Source organism: Passer domesticus, chromosome 1 (assembly GCF_036417665.1).
Source record: "Passer domesticus isolate bPasDom1 chromosome 1, bPasDom1.hap1, whole genome shotgun sequence".
Taxonomy (NCBI): domain Eukaryota; kingdom Metazoa; phylum Chordata; class Aves; order Passeriformes; family Passeridae; genus Passer; species Passer domesticus.
The window spans coordinates 75,834,607-75,851,060 of NC_087474.1; the positions used below are offsets into that span (position 1 = coordinate 75,834,607).

General features: G+C 43.9%; 1 protein-coding gene across 6 annotated transcripts in view; it reads right to left on the bottom strand.

Moving 5' to 3' along the window:
- Window positions 1–16,454, bottom strand: part of RREB1 (ras responsive element binding protein 1) — a 121,953-nt gene that overhangs the window by 100,490 nt on the left and 5,009 nt on the right. Inside the window, exon 1 of one of the 6 annotated variants that reach the window (XM_064425337.1) lies at window positions 604–671. The exons of the other annotated variants lie outside the window; for them this stretch is intronic. The gene's annotated coding sequence lies outside the window, so the exon portion shown is untranslated. Of the gene's footprint in view, window positions 1–603; window positions 672–16,454 lie in introns of those variants that run through there. 6 annotated transcript variants of the gene reach the window in all.

Genomic DNA, 16,454 nt, shown 5'->3' on the forward strand with positions numbered 1-16,454 from the left:
GCGGCCGCCCCCCTCCATCCTTCCCGGCTCCTTCCCCGGTACCTTCCCCGCCGCCAGCAGCGCCAGGGAAAGAAGCATTCTCGTGCTCCCCAACCCCTCCCCAGAACGGTGAATACGCGAAGTATTCACATTTCCGAAAAGTTTGTCGAGCTTTGCACGTAGCTGAAAGATCCGGGTTGTTGTTTGGCTTCTTTTTTTTTTTTTCTTTTTTTTTTTCCCACCCGCTCCCCTCGGTGCTTTGTCTAGCCCTCTTTCACCACCCTGCCCCATCCCCCAGGCGAGAGGAGATCCAGAAGCGCTGCTGCTGCTGCTGCTGCTGGAGGAACTTCCTCCATTTGCTGTGGGAACATCGCTCCTGCGGCCCCGCGCCCCGCGCCGCCCCGCAGAGGAAGTGCAACATAATAGCCAGGCCCCAGGTGCCAAGGTTAGCCTGTCCTTTTCCTCTCCCCGGGATGATTTCCACTCCTTTCAACACCAGCCTCCCCAAGAGCAAGGCCTTTAAAGCTGCGTGTTAAAAGTTGCGAACAACAGCAGCAACAACAACAAAACAAAGCTGAAACCTGCTCAAGCACCACCGCACGGCCTTTGCACACCAGAACTTACATGATTCAGAAAGGTCGAACACTGTCTATGAAGCGAAAAGTCTGGTTTTATCCGTGCACTAAAAAGCTGAACAACTTTAACCGTACTTTTCTCCGTCAGAGCAGCAGCCCAGCCCGTGCCAGCGAGGCAGCAGTGCCACCAGGGTATGGAACTGCCTGTGCTGGCATTCTCTGCTTGCCCAGGGCAGATGTAACAACCACAGCAATACAAATGCCTCGGCTAAAAGGAAACCCGCATCTCAGGCCAGGCTGGAATAATGGAAACCCTGGGCAAATGGCGTGGATTTAAGCTACCAGGAAGATGGAGATCAGCACCCAAACAGTTCCTCAGAGCATTGAGTACACAGTTTCCATTCTCTATTCTGACAACATCTGCATAACTGAAGGTACAAAGTAATCTAAAAAGAATAGGTTTTAATGGAAAGTCTCACAGTGTCTTATACTTTTCCCTTTTCAGTTTGTTTGCTTGGTAGAAAAGCATGCATCTGCTTCCTCCAAAATGCAAAAACTCAGTGTTGAGGGAAGCTCCTACACTAGCTTATCTCACAAAATCCTCTGCCTTTCCAGGTGGAACAAGGGGAGATTAAAAGGTGTAACCATGCCCTAGGTGTTATGATGTAATCCATAATTTATGCAGAAACAAAATGTCCCATACTGACATCCCTGTAACAAAGCATTTATTTGGCTTATACAAAAGTGTTTCATGGCAGAAAAAGTGAAGTCTCTCCTTTACTCCTCTTCTACCCATAACAAAATACATTCATGCATTCTTTTTTGCCTTTCCTCACAGCTGGATATCCATGCAACTGGCTCCAATTAATTTGATTACTAAACTCAGAACTGAGGAAAGTGAAGAGTTAGCAACCTGTCTCAGTTTATATGAGACACTCCTGTTACTGTGAACAGAAGGAGTTACTGAAAAGAAAAAAGACAACCCTACAGTCTCCAAATAACTAAGCAATGGTGAGGACTGAAATTCTCTAGAACAGAATGATTGAAGTTCAGAACCCCTTAATTCTCTCTTCCACGTTTCAGTGCTAAAACCTCACATTCTACACAGGCTGCCTGCTGCCAAGAGATAGACAGCTGCAACACAGAGACACAAAAAGGAGGTGTCTTTTGGCTGGAGTTTTAGATTTCTACATGCCGCCCTGTTTTATATGCTACTCCCCCAAACAGTTACAAAAAAACCCCTGCAGAAATCTAAAAACAAGTGAGACTATTGTAACTGAAGATAGCTACTAATAGAGCCTGTATTAAATGTGCAGATACCATAAGGCCCTTTCACAGCCCATGCTCCTCTGCAACAAGACAATTTTCTTGGAAATGTGGTGTTGCAGTCTTTGTACTTACTTGGCTTTTAGCATATGTTTAGTTTCATATCTTATAATAGAAGCCTGGGCATTCCAACAAAAGAGTGAAGACTGATGTAGGTTATTTTCCTTAAGCTGGTATTTCTAGGCTGTGATTGATACTCTGCCCCCGGCTACTCAAACCGACTTCTTTCACAAAAGACACACCAACACCGGCAAAGATGCGCCACATTTGTACCAGTCCAGTCAGAACAAAACCTGGACCACAATCTTACGTGATGAAACATGATTTCCTTACACAATATCAAGCATGATTAAGAAAGATACTCTCTCAAGATGGAAATTAATTTGGAAACAGAAAGAACAGCTAAAAGAGACCTGATTTCCAGAATTTTTTACACAGCTAATGCAGTAACAAGATTTGCATCAAGAGAAAAAACAAAGAATGTGTGATAAGGTGGGAAGATGAGGCTATCTCTGCAGCTAAAACTCTCAAGCCTCTTGATAGAAACAGCACATAGTTTTGTGCTGCTTCCACTGAGGATCGACATCTCTGCAGAAGCTCTTCCCTTCCTTCAGCTGCTCATTTCCACGCCAGGGAAAGCCTATGACTGCCCTCCCTTTATTGATCAAAACAAAAGTTGGTGAGGAATGACTGTTCAAAGACACAAAAAATTAAAGAGGTCTGGCTACTCAGAACGTTTTAGAGATAAGGCTTACAGTGAAACCCCACAAACACTTGTATCAGCATCTCAGAAGATTACAACAGCAGGAGTGAACTGCTAGAGGTGAGGGGGTAAACAAATTACAAAAAAAAACCAAAACCCAAACAACCAAACCTCTTCAAGCTGGTTTTACTACTTCTTCATCCTATGATGTCAAATGCCCATTTAGGTTGCCAAGGAATCCATTTTGAAGTCACTAATTCAATGTCATTATGAATTTTTTTAGTTACCGAGGCAAAGACACACCAGAAAAGGGAAAGCTGGGAGAAAATACCTAAATATCAAAAGACTCTTAAAAAAAAATCTTCAAAGAGATAAAAAACATCAAGAACAGATCTCCATTGAGATGTTTCCCTTTGCATTGTTTGCAGTCACATACCTGGAAGAATACTTGCCTTGAAGTGGTGGAGGGAAGATGCCTGAATACAAGTGGTGTTAAACACAACCTTTAAAGGCAAACACCACAATGTACCTGAAAGACAGGGGCAAGTGGGAAAAGGAAAAGGGGAGGGGAAAATAGCTCTATTAACATAAGCCTGCCACTCTTACAGTTACTGGAATCACAGCAGAGGTACCTATGAACTAACAGTAGCCATGGAGGGGATGCTCATTCTCACCCTCAAGTAGGCTGAGGGCAGCTAAGAACCTACATGTTACAAATGAAGCATTTTTTTAAAAATGCAAAATGGTTGTGCTGGTTTTTCAACATCACAACTCCAAGACAGCAAAGACACTAAGCCAAACATACACAGCAGATGCAGTTCCTATAGACAAGGACAGATACAACAGAGTTTGCTAATCACCCCCCACCCACACAGCAAACTTGAATGAGGCTCTGTCTACAGGAATCCATTAACCTAGCAGCACTGATTCCAGGATCAAGGATCCATCCCAGCAGGCAATGCATCTTGTTGCATCCATGTTTGATTCAACGACCGTCCAAAGATAAATGCAAAACGGCATTCCACTTGATTCTTCCACCTTTCATCCTGGCCCTTGCTTCACTAGGCAGACATGATGGTTCTGATGGTTTGAGCAATGGTCTTTTTAATAATGGTTGCCTGGGCTTTTAAAATCTGTTCTACCTGCACTGCAATCAGAAATCCTGTCATCCTCTGTTCTCCTCTCACCTCCTTCTTCTAGCACAACTACATCAGCTGCACAGTAAATCTGCTAAGAGAACCCACTGAGCCAAAACTGAACTTTGAAAAGACACAAATACAAAAAGTCCTTATCAGCTTTCTGGCCTAGCACTTTAGGGAATACCTTTAAGGTATTTAAAATATTTATTATTTTGAATACATACCCCAAGAAAACAAGCAGTCAAGAAAACACTTCTAATTAAAGCAACATAAACATGCCCTCCTGCTTACACATACACAATGACTTTATTTTATGTTTATTTTTAGGTTTTCCTGAGCTAACACCCAAGAGCAGAGAGACACCTGCAAAGCATATACCATGCTAGGGCTTAATTCCTTGCTCCTCACATGACCTTTATGATATTAAATTTAAATTTAAGCCACTAAATGCATACAGCAGCAGCAGAACAATACAAGAGGAGCTCTGAATTCAACAATCAGACCTACACCCACAACTTGATAGTTTAAAAGAACAGCCCCTGTCCCCTTTCTCCAAACACGTGCTTGCTACTTTCAAATACTATATAATTCACAAAGCCTACAGAGCTCAGTATTAAGTGCTGAACAACTTATTTACAATGGTTTTACACACAGCAGCCTTCAAAGATTATCATCATAAATCAGAAATACCTGATGAACAGGGCTTGTTTCTCCTAAGACCACTACATTCATCAGTCCTGAGAGGCTTAGTACATGGAGTAAACAACCTAGATAAAACTGAGTTCCCACTGTGGAAGGCTTTCCCTACCAGGAGGTTTCAAATCACTAGTGTCACCCTTGCAACTAAGTTCCCAGTTCAGGCATCTTGGAATAAAGTTTTCAACAGCTAAACACAAATCAAATAGTATACATCATTTGGTGGGTAGGTTAAGGTAGAGCTTTAAAAGGCAAGGTTCTTTCTTAGGCCATGTCAGCAGTGAAGAATGTGCAGCACACAGAGGAAAAAAGGGGTTAGCATGACCTGATTCAAACCTCTCCTTCCTCACTCTCCACAAGCGGCTGCATTTCGGCAGCCTCGTAAGCACTGATTTGTAAAGCAATCTCACTAAGTAAATACTAGCACTATGCCTAGCACTGAACCAAAATTGTTTCCTTTGTAAAAAAATAAAATCTCAAAGTCCACCAACATGGACCAGTCAGTCCTACAGGTGGCCAAGTGGGTTCACAACTAGCAAATACAAAAAAGGGGATCGAGAAACAGTAGAATTGCAGAATATGTTAATTTTACTTCAGTGAGCTCCAAACAATTCCTCTGATACCAGCCAAGAATAAACTGATGGACGAGTCCTAGTCATCATCCCAAATCAGCAGGCAAGCACAGTAAGTGGGCAAACTTTAATGTGGGTAATATCTCTCCATTTAAGTGGAACCTAAAAAAACACCCAGAGCGACCAAGGACAAATGTCCCTTGTCTCTGGTAAGTTGTATTCACCAAGGTTTTAGATACACAGGGCATGCTTCAGGCAGCCATTTGCAGGGAGGAAGCAGGGGGGCATATTAAGTGGGAGGATACAGGAACATTGCTCATGGAAACCAGCAGTATATCTGGGAAGGAAAACAGAAAGAAAAGCACCATTTAAACAGGGAGTTCTCAAGCAATCAGGATGGAAGTAACTGAGCCAGACCTACAAACAACCTCACCAATCATCATCTTCTGACTGTGACTTGCCAACATAGAGAAAGTTTCACAAAAAAGCTGCTGCAGAATCATGGCAGCACCTGGAAATCTTTAAAGCCTGTCCAAGTATATGTCTTACAGCAATAAATATCTAGGCAAATAAAGTATTTTTGGCATGTGCGTGTGATAGATGTTAACTAGGCAAACCAAAGCTTTTAAAAGCATTGATGAATGTTGTAATCAAAAATATGGAACAATTTCTGCATAATAATGGATACTCAGATTAGGACTCCAACCTGGGAGGAAAGCCACAGAGGTGATACAGCAGAGGTCCAGAAAATACTGAAAGGTGTGGAGAAAGTTGGTAGCAAATGAATACCTGCTATTTCCCTTAGTACAAGTCCTAAATAGTATTAAGTGAAAACATAAAATGAGAGATTCAGAAAATCAATTTTTCAGCCCCTCTCCAACAGAGCATGCAGTTAAACTGCAAAACTCACCATCACAACATACCAAGAGCCAGTACAGGGTCAAAAAGCCACTGAACAAGCTCACAAAAAAAAGGATTCTTGAACCTACTTTAACTACATAAATACCCCTTGGCCTGAGGGATTCCAGAAGCATGTTGCTGGTAGACTACATTAGGAAACCATTACTAATAGACGCCCTCTTGCCATACTCTCTTTTGATAAATCCACATTGACCAGCATCTTGGGCATGACAAGCTTTGGGTCTGACCTGGTATTAAGACATAGTCAGGATTCCCACTGGTTTTCAGTTTTGCAGGCAAAAAACACAGCATGACCTACTCCATAGCATTTAGTACAGAACTAAAGTACCTCCTGCAACAGATCCAGAGGCATTTCTGCCAGCCTGAGGAAGCATTCTCTGCTCTGAATCCAAGCTTCACTGGAGAAGCAGGTAGCAGGAACTGCTCATTCCAGGACAGGGCAGTCCTGAGGAAATGTCACCAGAGCCACAGCTTCAACGTAATTGAGGTCAGGGTGATTTCAGAGGTTACTGTACCAGGCTGTCATCCCTGTCTGACGGCCCGTGGTTACTGTGCTTGCAGCAGAGACACGTACAACTCCGGAGATGCCCATAATTGAAGTTTTGACTACCACTCAATTCAATTCAAACACAGCAAACTCTGAAGTGCTCCGCTTGGGAGGAGACACATCCACCCCTCTGCCTCCTCTGCAATATAAACCAAGCCCTTCATCCAGAGCCAGAGCAGATCAGCAGAACAAAAAACCTTCAGAAAAAAATTAAATTTTTTCTGCATCAAACATCTGCTGGGGTTCTCACCCAGGCAGTGAATACAGGCATGCTTAATTCCAGGCCTTTGGATAGGAATAGTTGTTAGAGGCTCATTTGTGGACCACCTCCACCAGAAGAGCCCAGCACAGAGCCAGGCCTCTTGTTGGTACTGCCACAGGCCACATTAACTTGTCACCTTCAATATGCATCCAGCAGAGTTGGGGTCATGGATTTGCTGGAAGTTCATCACTTATTCAGGCTTTTGTGTGAGAGGTCATTGCTGTCAAACTGTCTGCTTTCACAAGCACAAAAGCTCATGTTAAAATGTAAATACTTACAGGTGTTCCACTAGGCACTCAAGATGAAAGTCAGAGCAAATATATTAGTCCTAGCCATATTTTACAATGCTGGTAGTACTTGAATGTCATCTGTTTGTGAACCAAGGTTTTTATGTGGGTTCATCAGCCTAGACAGGAAGCATGATCTAATGGTGGAGACACAGGACTGGATTCACACCATTTGGGCTCTTTTTCTGCCTTACTGTCTCCGTCTGACCTTCAGTAAAGAAATTCTTCATGCCACTGTCCCAGTTGAAAAGAATGTGACTATATGCTTACTCGGCCACATATGAGGCCATGACCCTATGTCATTTTTCCTAATTACTACAATAATTCTGGAATTATACGGGAAAAATTAATCCAGCTGATAAAGTTAACCTGAGTTAACAAAAAGCAAGAGCCTTATAAAAGAGCACAACACTCTCCCCCCCAATGCCTGTGTTTCACTGTTTGTTTTTCAAGACAGAATCCCTGCAACTTATTATTACATTGCGCTTGATGGAGAAAGCATTTTGCAAATTCAGCTTTGCAAGAAGCCTGGGTAGGCTGGCTCACCCCTGTCGCCTAGATTTGCGTGCTGCTTACGACTTTGCAAGCCATTCAAAGCACGACTTCTGTGTTGGGATAACACCACAAGACTAGCAGCAGGACTATGCTGGCACAGGCCTACTGGGAGAATCAACTCCCCAGCTGTGGGAAGAAGCAAAGCCGGCACAGGCGGCAATCACCACGTCACCCTGGAATCCAGTTTCATGTCCAGTCCAACCTCGTTCTGTGATTGAGCTGCACAGTTCTGGAAAAGCTGGTATCCTCTTCCCTCAGCACTTCCAGCTATACGTCAGATTCTCTTGTGACTTCTGGAAACTGCTATGTTAGCTACTAAACTGGAAAAAGCCATCTTTGGCCTGAGAGGAACTCACATTCATCCAGTCCAGTACCTACGACAGGAGTAATTCTGCACCGTGCATCCCACATCATGGAAGTCATGAGAGAAATCCCCCCTCCACCCTGAACAATGCAGAGGCATCTCCATCAGGGAACGTGGTTATCAGCACACCAGGAAAGGCAGCTTTGGTAAACCTCATGGGTGACACGGAGTGCCGCCTCTCTGGAACAAGCAAGGGGAGTGGAAGGAAGCTGCGAACAACTGGGCTCTTCTGATGTGCATTCCCTTCCTCTGCTCAAGCACATGCAGGAGGCCAAGTAAGCGCACATGACATGCTCCCTGCAGGATGCCACATCCTGCCGTATTTCATACAGCATCCCAAGGCAAGCCAGATACTTTTCAAACACAGTATGGTCTTTGACAGTATGATCTGTCACAGTGTGAGAGGTTCTCAGAGACAACATAGGGGACAAAGGAGGGAACAGCATTGACAGATTTATCCAACAGTGCCGAACTGTTCCTAGCCACACTTCTCTCAGAAGGAAAAAACCCAAGCAAACAGACACACTGCAGCCACATGCAAATTTTACAATGCATATTCCTTCTGCTCTTTGCTTTTGGTAACTTGCTTTAGTTTTATGAATTCCTCCTAACTCTCACTCACCCAAACCCTTCCCATTCCTATAGAAAGTAGAGGTCTGTTTAGAAGAGGGGAGAGAAAAAAAGAACTGTGGAAGTGGTTTTATGTTCTGCTTAACCCCCTCAAGCTGCTCCCAGCCTTGCTCCCCGTCACCCCCCACACACGGTGCTGCGTTTTAAGGAGCGCTGGTTATGCTGACATCAGTGAGGCTCCGGGGGCCATCTAGGCAGCTGTTCCTGCTCCTGTGTGTGGCCACGAGCCAAATCACTCTGCCTTTTTGGTGATGTTCCCTCCTGCTGGCTACCCCCACTCCCGCCCACACGTCTGCAGGGTGGGGCAAGGTGGCCACTGGCAGCCTCTCTGAAAAAACATAAGTGGAAAAAAAGACTGGCAGCTTTCATTTCCAGCCTATGGTCAGAAATGCTCAGTGATTTTTGACAGGGTGCTGTGGATTGAAAGAACTGCAGCTTCTCTTCCCGGAGAGCCAGAGACCAAGTTGCCCTTAGGACTTTGTCACCTAGAGGAGAAAAGCACGTGCTCTGCCTTTCCTCTCCCCATGTGCAGGGACAGCCCACCAGCATGGAGACCACTCCATACAGCTGCTCCTGTTTTAAAGCAGACCCATCCATGGAGGCAGCTATTCTCCAGCCAAATGATGACAGAGGAGCAGAAAGCTCGTCCCGATTGACCCAAGTGCACAAAACGGCACAAGAGATCTTCCAGGCACAGAAAAGGGAGGCCAGTGGAGCACTTTTTCTTCCCTCTGCTGCTCCCCACGAGGGCAGGAAGCAGTGTGAGGCAGGAGAGGTGTGCCAGGGCACCTCTGGGCCAGCCTGTCCCAGGCGGGCAGGTTTTAGGCAGCTGGCTCTCTGCAGCCAGTAATCCCAGCGGCGGGGTGCGTCCCTGTGCTGAGCCACAGCCAGATCCAGGGAGTGAAAAGGTGACAGCCAAGCCAGCTTCACATACACCCTCAGAGCCTGCAGCTCAGACCCCATGTCAAGATTAGGAAAGTATGCGCACACAGAGAGCACATGAGCTGCTGGAGTACTTTCATTTAACTCTTGCACAGACCGTGTATTGGAGAAGTCTGAGTTCATGGCCATATTTCTGGCCACTTCTCTTCAAAACTGACTCTTCTCAGGCTGCAAGAGCTGTGGCAATTCCTTGGGGCTGAGCAGTGCCTCTCAAAGAAGTTCAGAAGTTGGTGAGGTGAGTTTGGAGATGTGGCTCACACGGGTTAAAGACTCTGGCTTGTGTCACCAATACTTTTTCTTAAAGTTTAAGGCAGGCCCCAATCCCGAAACACTTCCCCTAACTTTTGCCCATGCAGTATTTTGACTTTAAAGGAACAACCTGCTTAAGCAGAATTGTATCTGCGTTTAAAGTGTCTGCAGGATCAGTGCTTGGCTTGAGCTAGACTTGCCACTGACATATGCACACACACACACAACCCCCCCCCAGCAAATTCAGAAAATACCTTGTGTGCTATCAGGAAAAGATGAAAAAAAAAATAAGGATGAAGATGGTAACCCCCACCAAGGCACAGTTTAAAATTTACATATGTGTATGTTGGAGGATGATTCACCAGGGCAGGAAAAACAGAGATGCCTGAGGGCTATGGCTGGAAGCACAAGAAAGCTCCCTAATACTCAAGTTCATCTGGGCAAAGGGGAGTCCCAAAACCAAACAGGTTTGTACACTACCAGCACCAGAAACACTGATAATTCTGGGAGTCATGCTTTTAGTTTTATCTCTTTGAAAGAGTAAGAATTTAGGTACTGTAATGTTAGCAATCCTGCAGTGCAAAGAAACACTCCTTCAGCCACGGAAACAAATGCAATTCTTTACTTCTCTGTACTGAGCACAAAAGCAGCACATAGAAACACAAGTTTCCCTGGAACAAACCAGTCAAATTCATTCAAATCTTCCCGAAGCACAACAGGGCAGAACCCATTCCTGTTCTCAGAGCTTATTACAGTAACATGACTAAACATGCTCAGCAGTCCAATGTGATAGGATGCATCCATTTGCTGATGCCAGAGGAAGATGCGTGTCTCTTCTACATGGCACTGCTCTCACAGGCTGCTTTTCAAAAGATGTTTTGAAAAGCGACCTGCTGCGTACATTCTTAACAAGTCATAGTATCACCGGCTGTACAAGTGTTTGACCTCTACTTGCTATGCACTGTGGACAAAAATCTGACATCAGCTTATTCCAACCTTAGTAACACCAAACTGCTTCTGCAAAGCTGGCTGGAACAGACTACAGCAATGCACCGATAAACTCCCAGACAGACCCCTGGAGTGCTGAAAGTGCAACTAGTTTAGTACATGAGCCCATGTGTTTTAAATTTGGGTTGGATTAATCCAAGTAAGTAACCTGATTAAAATGGGAGTCTTCTCTGGAGGTCTAATTCATACATGTTTCCATTACTCCATATGCTTTTATGCTGTATAAACATAACGAATGATACATACATCACTTTTGGGATGATTTAAGAATGCAGTTTAAAACTACAACAGAAGTCATTCAAGGCAACAGAATGAAATTACTTTGTGAATGGTAAGAGCCAGCAACTGCTCTTCATTTCATCTTGGGAAGGTGACATACTGAGGGGGTGACATCTTTCTATTCCCAGTTTCTCCTTCTAATTTCCTAATTTCAGAACCCTGATATTTGTCCCTTTTACGTACAGACCTAAAGCAAAAAGGAGAGAGAAGAATGTGATTTGACTGGTGGTTTAGAACACATATTAAAGCTAGGTATTTGCTTCTAAACCAAACAACCAGAGGCAGACTCCTGAACAGGTATATATACTTGCACCTATACTGCCTAGAAAAGAAATCAATAAATAATCTGTCCCTCACGTGCAAAGCAGGTGTTTATGAGAGCTGCCCAAATGCTGCTTTGCAACCAAAGCTGTCTATTTATGAGGAGACACCTCAGCAGGAGCAGTGCAGGCTCCCAGCATGCCTCTACCTTGGTATATGGAAAGGCTCCACTATGGGGTAAGAAGATAGTTATAATTAAACATTTATACTGAGGTAGTGCTGTGCAGGTCGGTTCCACAGTGTGTTAGGTGGCTTTTCAAAACTCAGTAATTGAATGCTGATCCCTGCCCTGAAGAGTTTACAGCGTAGGAAATCAAAGCATAACACTTGGCATCTGTATACCAGGAATTAAACAAAGACCACCACCAGATCATTTCCTGGGTCTTTGGACTAGGCAGCTCACATAAACATCCATTACCAGAAATACTGGAAATTTTTAAATCAGCAGTCTGGACTTTCCTAATCCACATCTGTGCAGCTCTGTTTGAATTAGTAGCTGGGACAGTAACTACAGCATGCAATTTGCACATGCTGCTGGCATCTTCTTGTCCAGTGTAGATTATTTTTGGCCCAAATACTTTTTAGCAATCATTTTGAAAAGACAGCGAGCACACAAACGGAAACATTTACTGCAAGTCAGTCGATTCAGGCCATGCAAGCACAAGAGAGGCTGCCAATGCACGAGGTCGAAAGTCAGGCAACAGCAGATCCTTCTGTCCTGAATCTCCGGGACAACCCCAGGGAGGCATCAGTACATCTACAATGCGGTGCTAGCACACGTCGGCTCGGGGCAGACCATGGCCACGTGCAAGCCTGTGGCCTATGTGGCCTTGCAAAGCCACTAACCCACATCTCTTTCTATGGAGATTGAGTTATGCAATGGTGCAAATAAAAACTCTGGCCCCAAACACACAGGGGCCATCTCTGTCCCAAATCCATCCTCGGGGAGAATTCTCTACATTCCCCTTTTCCTGCAGGGAAGCACAGGCCTGGGAAGGACAAGTCCTACTCCTACTCACTAGACTGAATACACTCAAGAAAAAAGCACAACCTCTAGGATTTAAAAAAAAGACACAGCAGTAGCCAGACTTGCAACGATGCCCAAAACCTGGACAGAAGAATTTAGTCAAAATAGACTATGATACTGCAAATTCCATTTGCTGTTTATCAAATAACCTCCTAAAACAGATGCACTGACTTTGTAACTACACCTATAGGAATTTCAAACACCAAAAAAATACAAAGACACTGTTAGTATTTCAGTTTTTAAAAGTTTCCTGGCATCTTTCATACTATAAATTCTCAAGAGCTTTCAGCTGTATATACCCCACATAAAATCTTAGTCCGGAGAAGCCTGAAAGAATTTTGCTGTTGATTCAAATGAAGACACGTTTTCTACTTCTACCTACTATTTAAATATCTATTGATTTTTTAAACATGGAACAGCAACTGTAACGGGGCATGATCCTTGTTCACCTTATCTACTTACTTGTTCTGTGAAAACCTCAACTTTAGTTTGTTGGTTTTTGAGCATTTAAAATGAGTAACCTTACTATTTATTTCTAACTTCTTTTTTTTTCCCTCAAGGGAAAAGGGAAGCATGGAAAATCCTCAGTCACTAGATTTAAAGAGCTTACAAGTTCCAAAAGCTTTGCAAGCAGAGATTGGGAACTGCTTGAAACTGCACTTACTGAGGCCACAGAGTTTACAGAATCCACCAGATCCTTTCTGCTGAGTTTATAACCTGCATGGCTTCCTCCCAAGGTAACTGGCATCCACTCTGAGGTATGGATCATTTCCCTCACCCCTAGAAATTCACCCCCTGCTTTGGCTGTACACAGTACTCACTGCACACTCAGCAAAAAAGACACAGCAATTTTGCAAAAAGGAGGAATGGAGACAGAGGATGGAGAATACTTCTCCCACAAAGTGTAGGCAACACTGATATTAAAAGAAATCTTCACTTTTTGAACAAAAGCAGTTTCCAACAATAAAGCAAGTTTACACCAGGGAAACGGGGGCACTGTGATACAGCTCTCTTTACCCTTTCACATGGACACTCAGGTTCCTGACAGTCCAGAGAGTGACAGGAGATCTTACCAAGCAGAAAAGACATGCTTGGTAATGCATGTCTGCTGTATTATCTGCTGGAAGGGCTGGGAAGTTGGTCCAAGACTTCTTCCAGAAGCTGCCAATGCCTACAGTCTTGACTGTTACTTGGAAATACAGTAGGATGTACTTAGCAACACCTGGCTGGGCCATCTGATAAGGTAGAAAAACAAATGATGCAGTGGTTGGAAGAACAGACCAAAATAAAATATATTCAACAACTAAATACAAGACGTAAGTTACATCTCTGTAGAGAAGCACTTGTCACTGCACTCACAGTTCTTCCCCTGGAAAATACAGTCAAACCTCACGAATGGAATCCCTTCGTAATCCAGCTACAGCTCTTCTACAGCTGCCTTCTATGGTGCGTGCTTCCACTTCCTGAACCTTCAGTGCCTTACTATGAAAGCAAGCCTGCTCCCTCACCCCCAAAAGCATAAGGATGCACACACAGCTAAGTATGTGAGTTGTGCTGCAAGTTATCCAGCTGAAGACCATTTCAGGATACCTTAATGCTTTTGGGGAAAAGGAGGGGATGAAGCAGGTAAGCACATGCACATAGATGCCACAGAAACCTTGTGTGTTTCCGCAATACACTGGCAACTGCATCAACATCAGAAAAAAAATGCACACTTGGGTGAGGAGCAGCACACAGGTATTCATGACCTGGTTGCTTCTCATGTTCTCAAAACACAAAGAGCGATGAGATGTGATGAACTTAATTTAATTAAGAAAATACAGTTTGTGTAACAAAAAGAGGAACTTAAACTAGGGTCTTTCCCTAGCCAAAACTGTGAGTGGTCCAAATTAACAAGGAAGTAGTGCTGCATATTGGTACAAAATCCAAAGCTGCTCTCTCTTGTCCAAGCCCTAATGTTACCAGTGTGAAGGAGTCCAGCCTGAACACAGCAGTGGAATTTATTGCTGTGATGCAAGAGCTCTGAACAAAGCACTCCCAGGTACCGATACACCTGAACACTGACATCACCTGCTGTATGAAACAGGACTAACAAGGGCTCCAGTTAAAGCCAGCTAACTACATACAATAAAAGCAAAAGCCAGCCACACTTCAATGTGAGCATTTTGTTTCTCTTATCCTCATACAGGAAGCACATACCTAAATTAACTAAAAAAAGTTTGTCATCGGCTGATCATCCTCCATTTTCAAAGGACAGATAATGCAAGTCCCCATTCCTAAAACACCTACGGGTACATTTATGCTGTTTCAAGAAAGCACAAGCTAACACCTGTTAAAGTATCTACCAGGAGATGCCAAGTGGAGATGTATGAGAGGCTGGAATTTCCACTACTAATCACAAAATATTTTTCTCTTTTAGAACCAAATTAACAAGTAACTTAGGCACATCAGCACAGAAAATTTCCAAGAAGCTTAACACATTTTTTTTTATCCAGAGTGACTTGAAAGTCTAAATTCCATTTTTCAAAGCTGATACTGGGAAGTTACTTGGCCATTGCATGCAAGTACCTTTCCCACACTTTCAGAGCCTTACACAAATAACATCCCTTGTGCAAATGGATCTTCAAAGAAATTTCAGACAGCAGGATGTAGGTAGGGATGTCTTCTTCAAAAGGAAAAGGATCTCTCAAAATCCTGAGAGTATATAAGTAAATAAGATTAAACAAAAAAACATTTTTACTCAGGAAGGTTAGATGCAGGAAAACGAATTTGAAAGTTGCATTCCACATGCTTCTACAGGAAGGCTGCAAAGGAGACAAGAGAGGTCATCAAGACCTGAAAGGCCTCCCTCTCTAATGGTCCTCTGAATACCTGTTTTAGCTCAGAAGCCTAACAATGCCCTGGGGGATTTTGACAGTTTTTCTTTTCCCTTGCTGTAACACCTCTGTGGATGGCTGGGGCTCTGCAGATGAATCCTGCTGTTGAAACAGCTGCCTCTCTCTGCATCTTTAAAGAGGTATTCAGATTCCCTTAGCCTTACTTAGTTGAATCATTCTGAATAAACAGTCACCACCCATCAACTATGTATTTTTGTAAAGCACCTAGTCAAAGGCAACCACCTTTATTGATTGCTAGGCTGGCCAACCTGAAGGCTGAAATGTTATTATTAGGGGGGGAAAAAAAAAGAGCAAGACACACTTGAAGGCCTGTGCTGTTTCTAAAGGAAGCACAGGTCCAGGCGTTGCTCAGTGACATCAGGACGATTCTTCTCTGCCTGCAGGAGGCTGCTCTAACAGGTTTCATACCAGAGCAGCCACAAGCCAAGTATCCCACTGACTCTTCTCCCTTTTGTCCAGGCCCTTTTCCTTGTTCTGACCCTTTTCCACCACAACATGAACAAGCCGCTCAACAGGAGCCCAGAGCATATGCCCCAGCTGGCAATTATTTCTGCTTTCAACATTTCATAATAAAGCATTAGCACAAGCTCTAAATAACTTCTGTCACCCTGCTCCAAGTAAAACACTGAAGGAAGGAGGGTGAGATGCTGAGGTACTGCAGTCTCAGAAGTTTGTACTCTTTAAAGTCACTGGCCCTCAAATGTTGCTATTCAAAACAGAGTGGTGGTATAGGGTGAGGTGGAGGGAACACCTTCAGGTGGGAAAAACATCACTGGCAGACATCAAAGATAAGCCATCATCAGATTTCTTGCACCAAAGAAGAACAAAGAGTCAATGCTCCTGAAATTCCTGTTCAGAAGTACCCCAGAACACAGCCAGCACTTCCCACCTCAGCCAACCTCACCTATGCTCATTTGTAATCAAATGCTGATAACCAAACCTGGCCTGGCAAAGCTCTGCAAGTTTCAAGCCCATCCTGGCTCCACACAAATACCTTAACTTTTCAGTGTATCACCAGAGAGTGACATTCCCAGAATGTCACCCAAGTTCTGCCTTTGAAATCATTGCCTGTAAAGATTCTTCTAAATGTGCGTGGGGGAGAGGGGGAAGCCACAGCTCCCACAGGTGCTGGTTTATGTAGGATATTAAAAAAGAAAGCAACAAACAAGCAAACA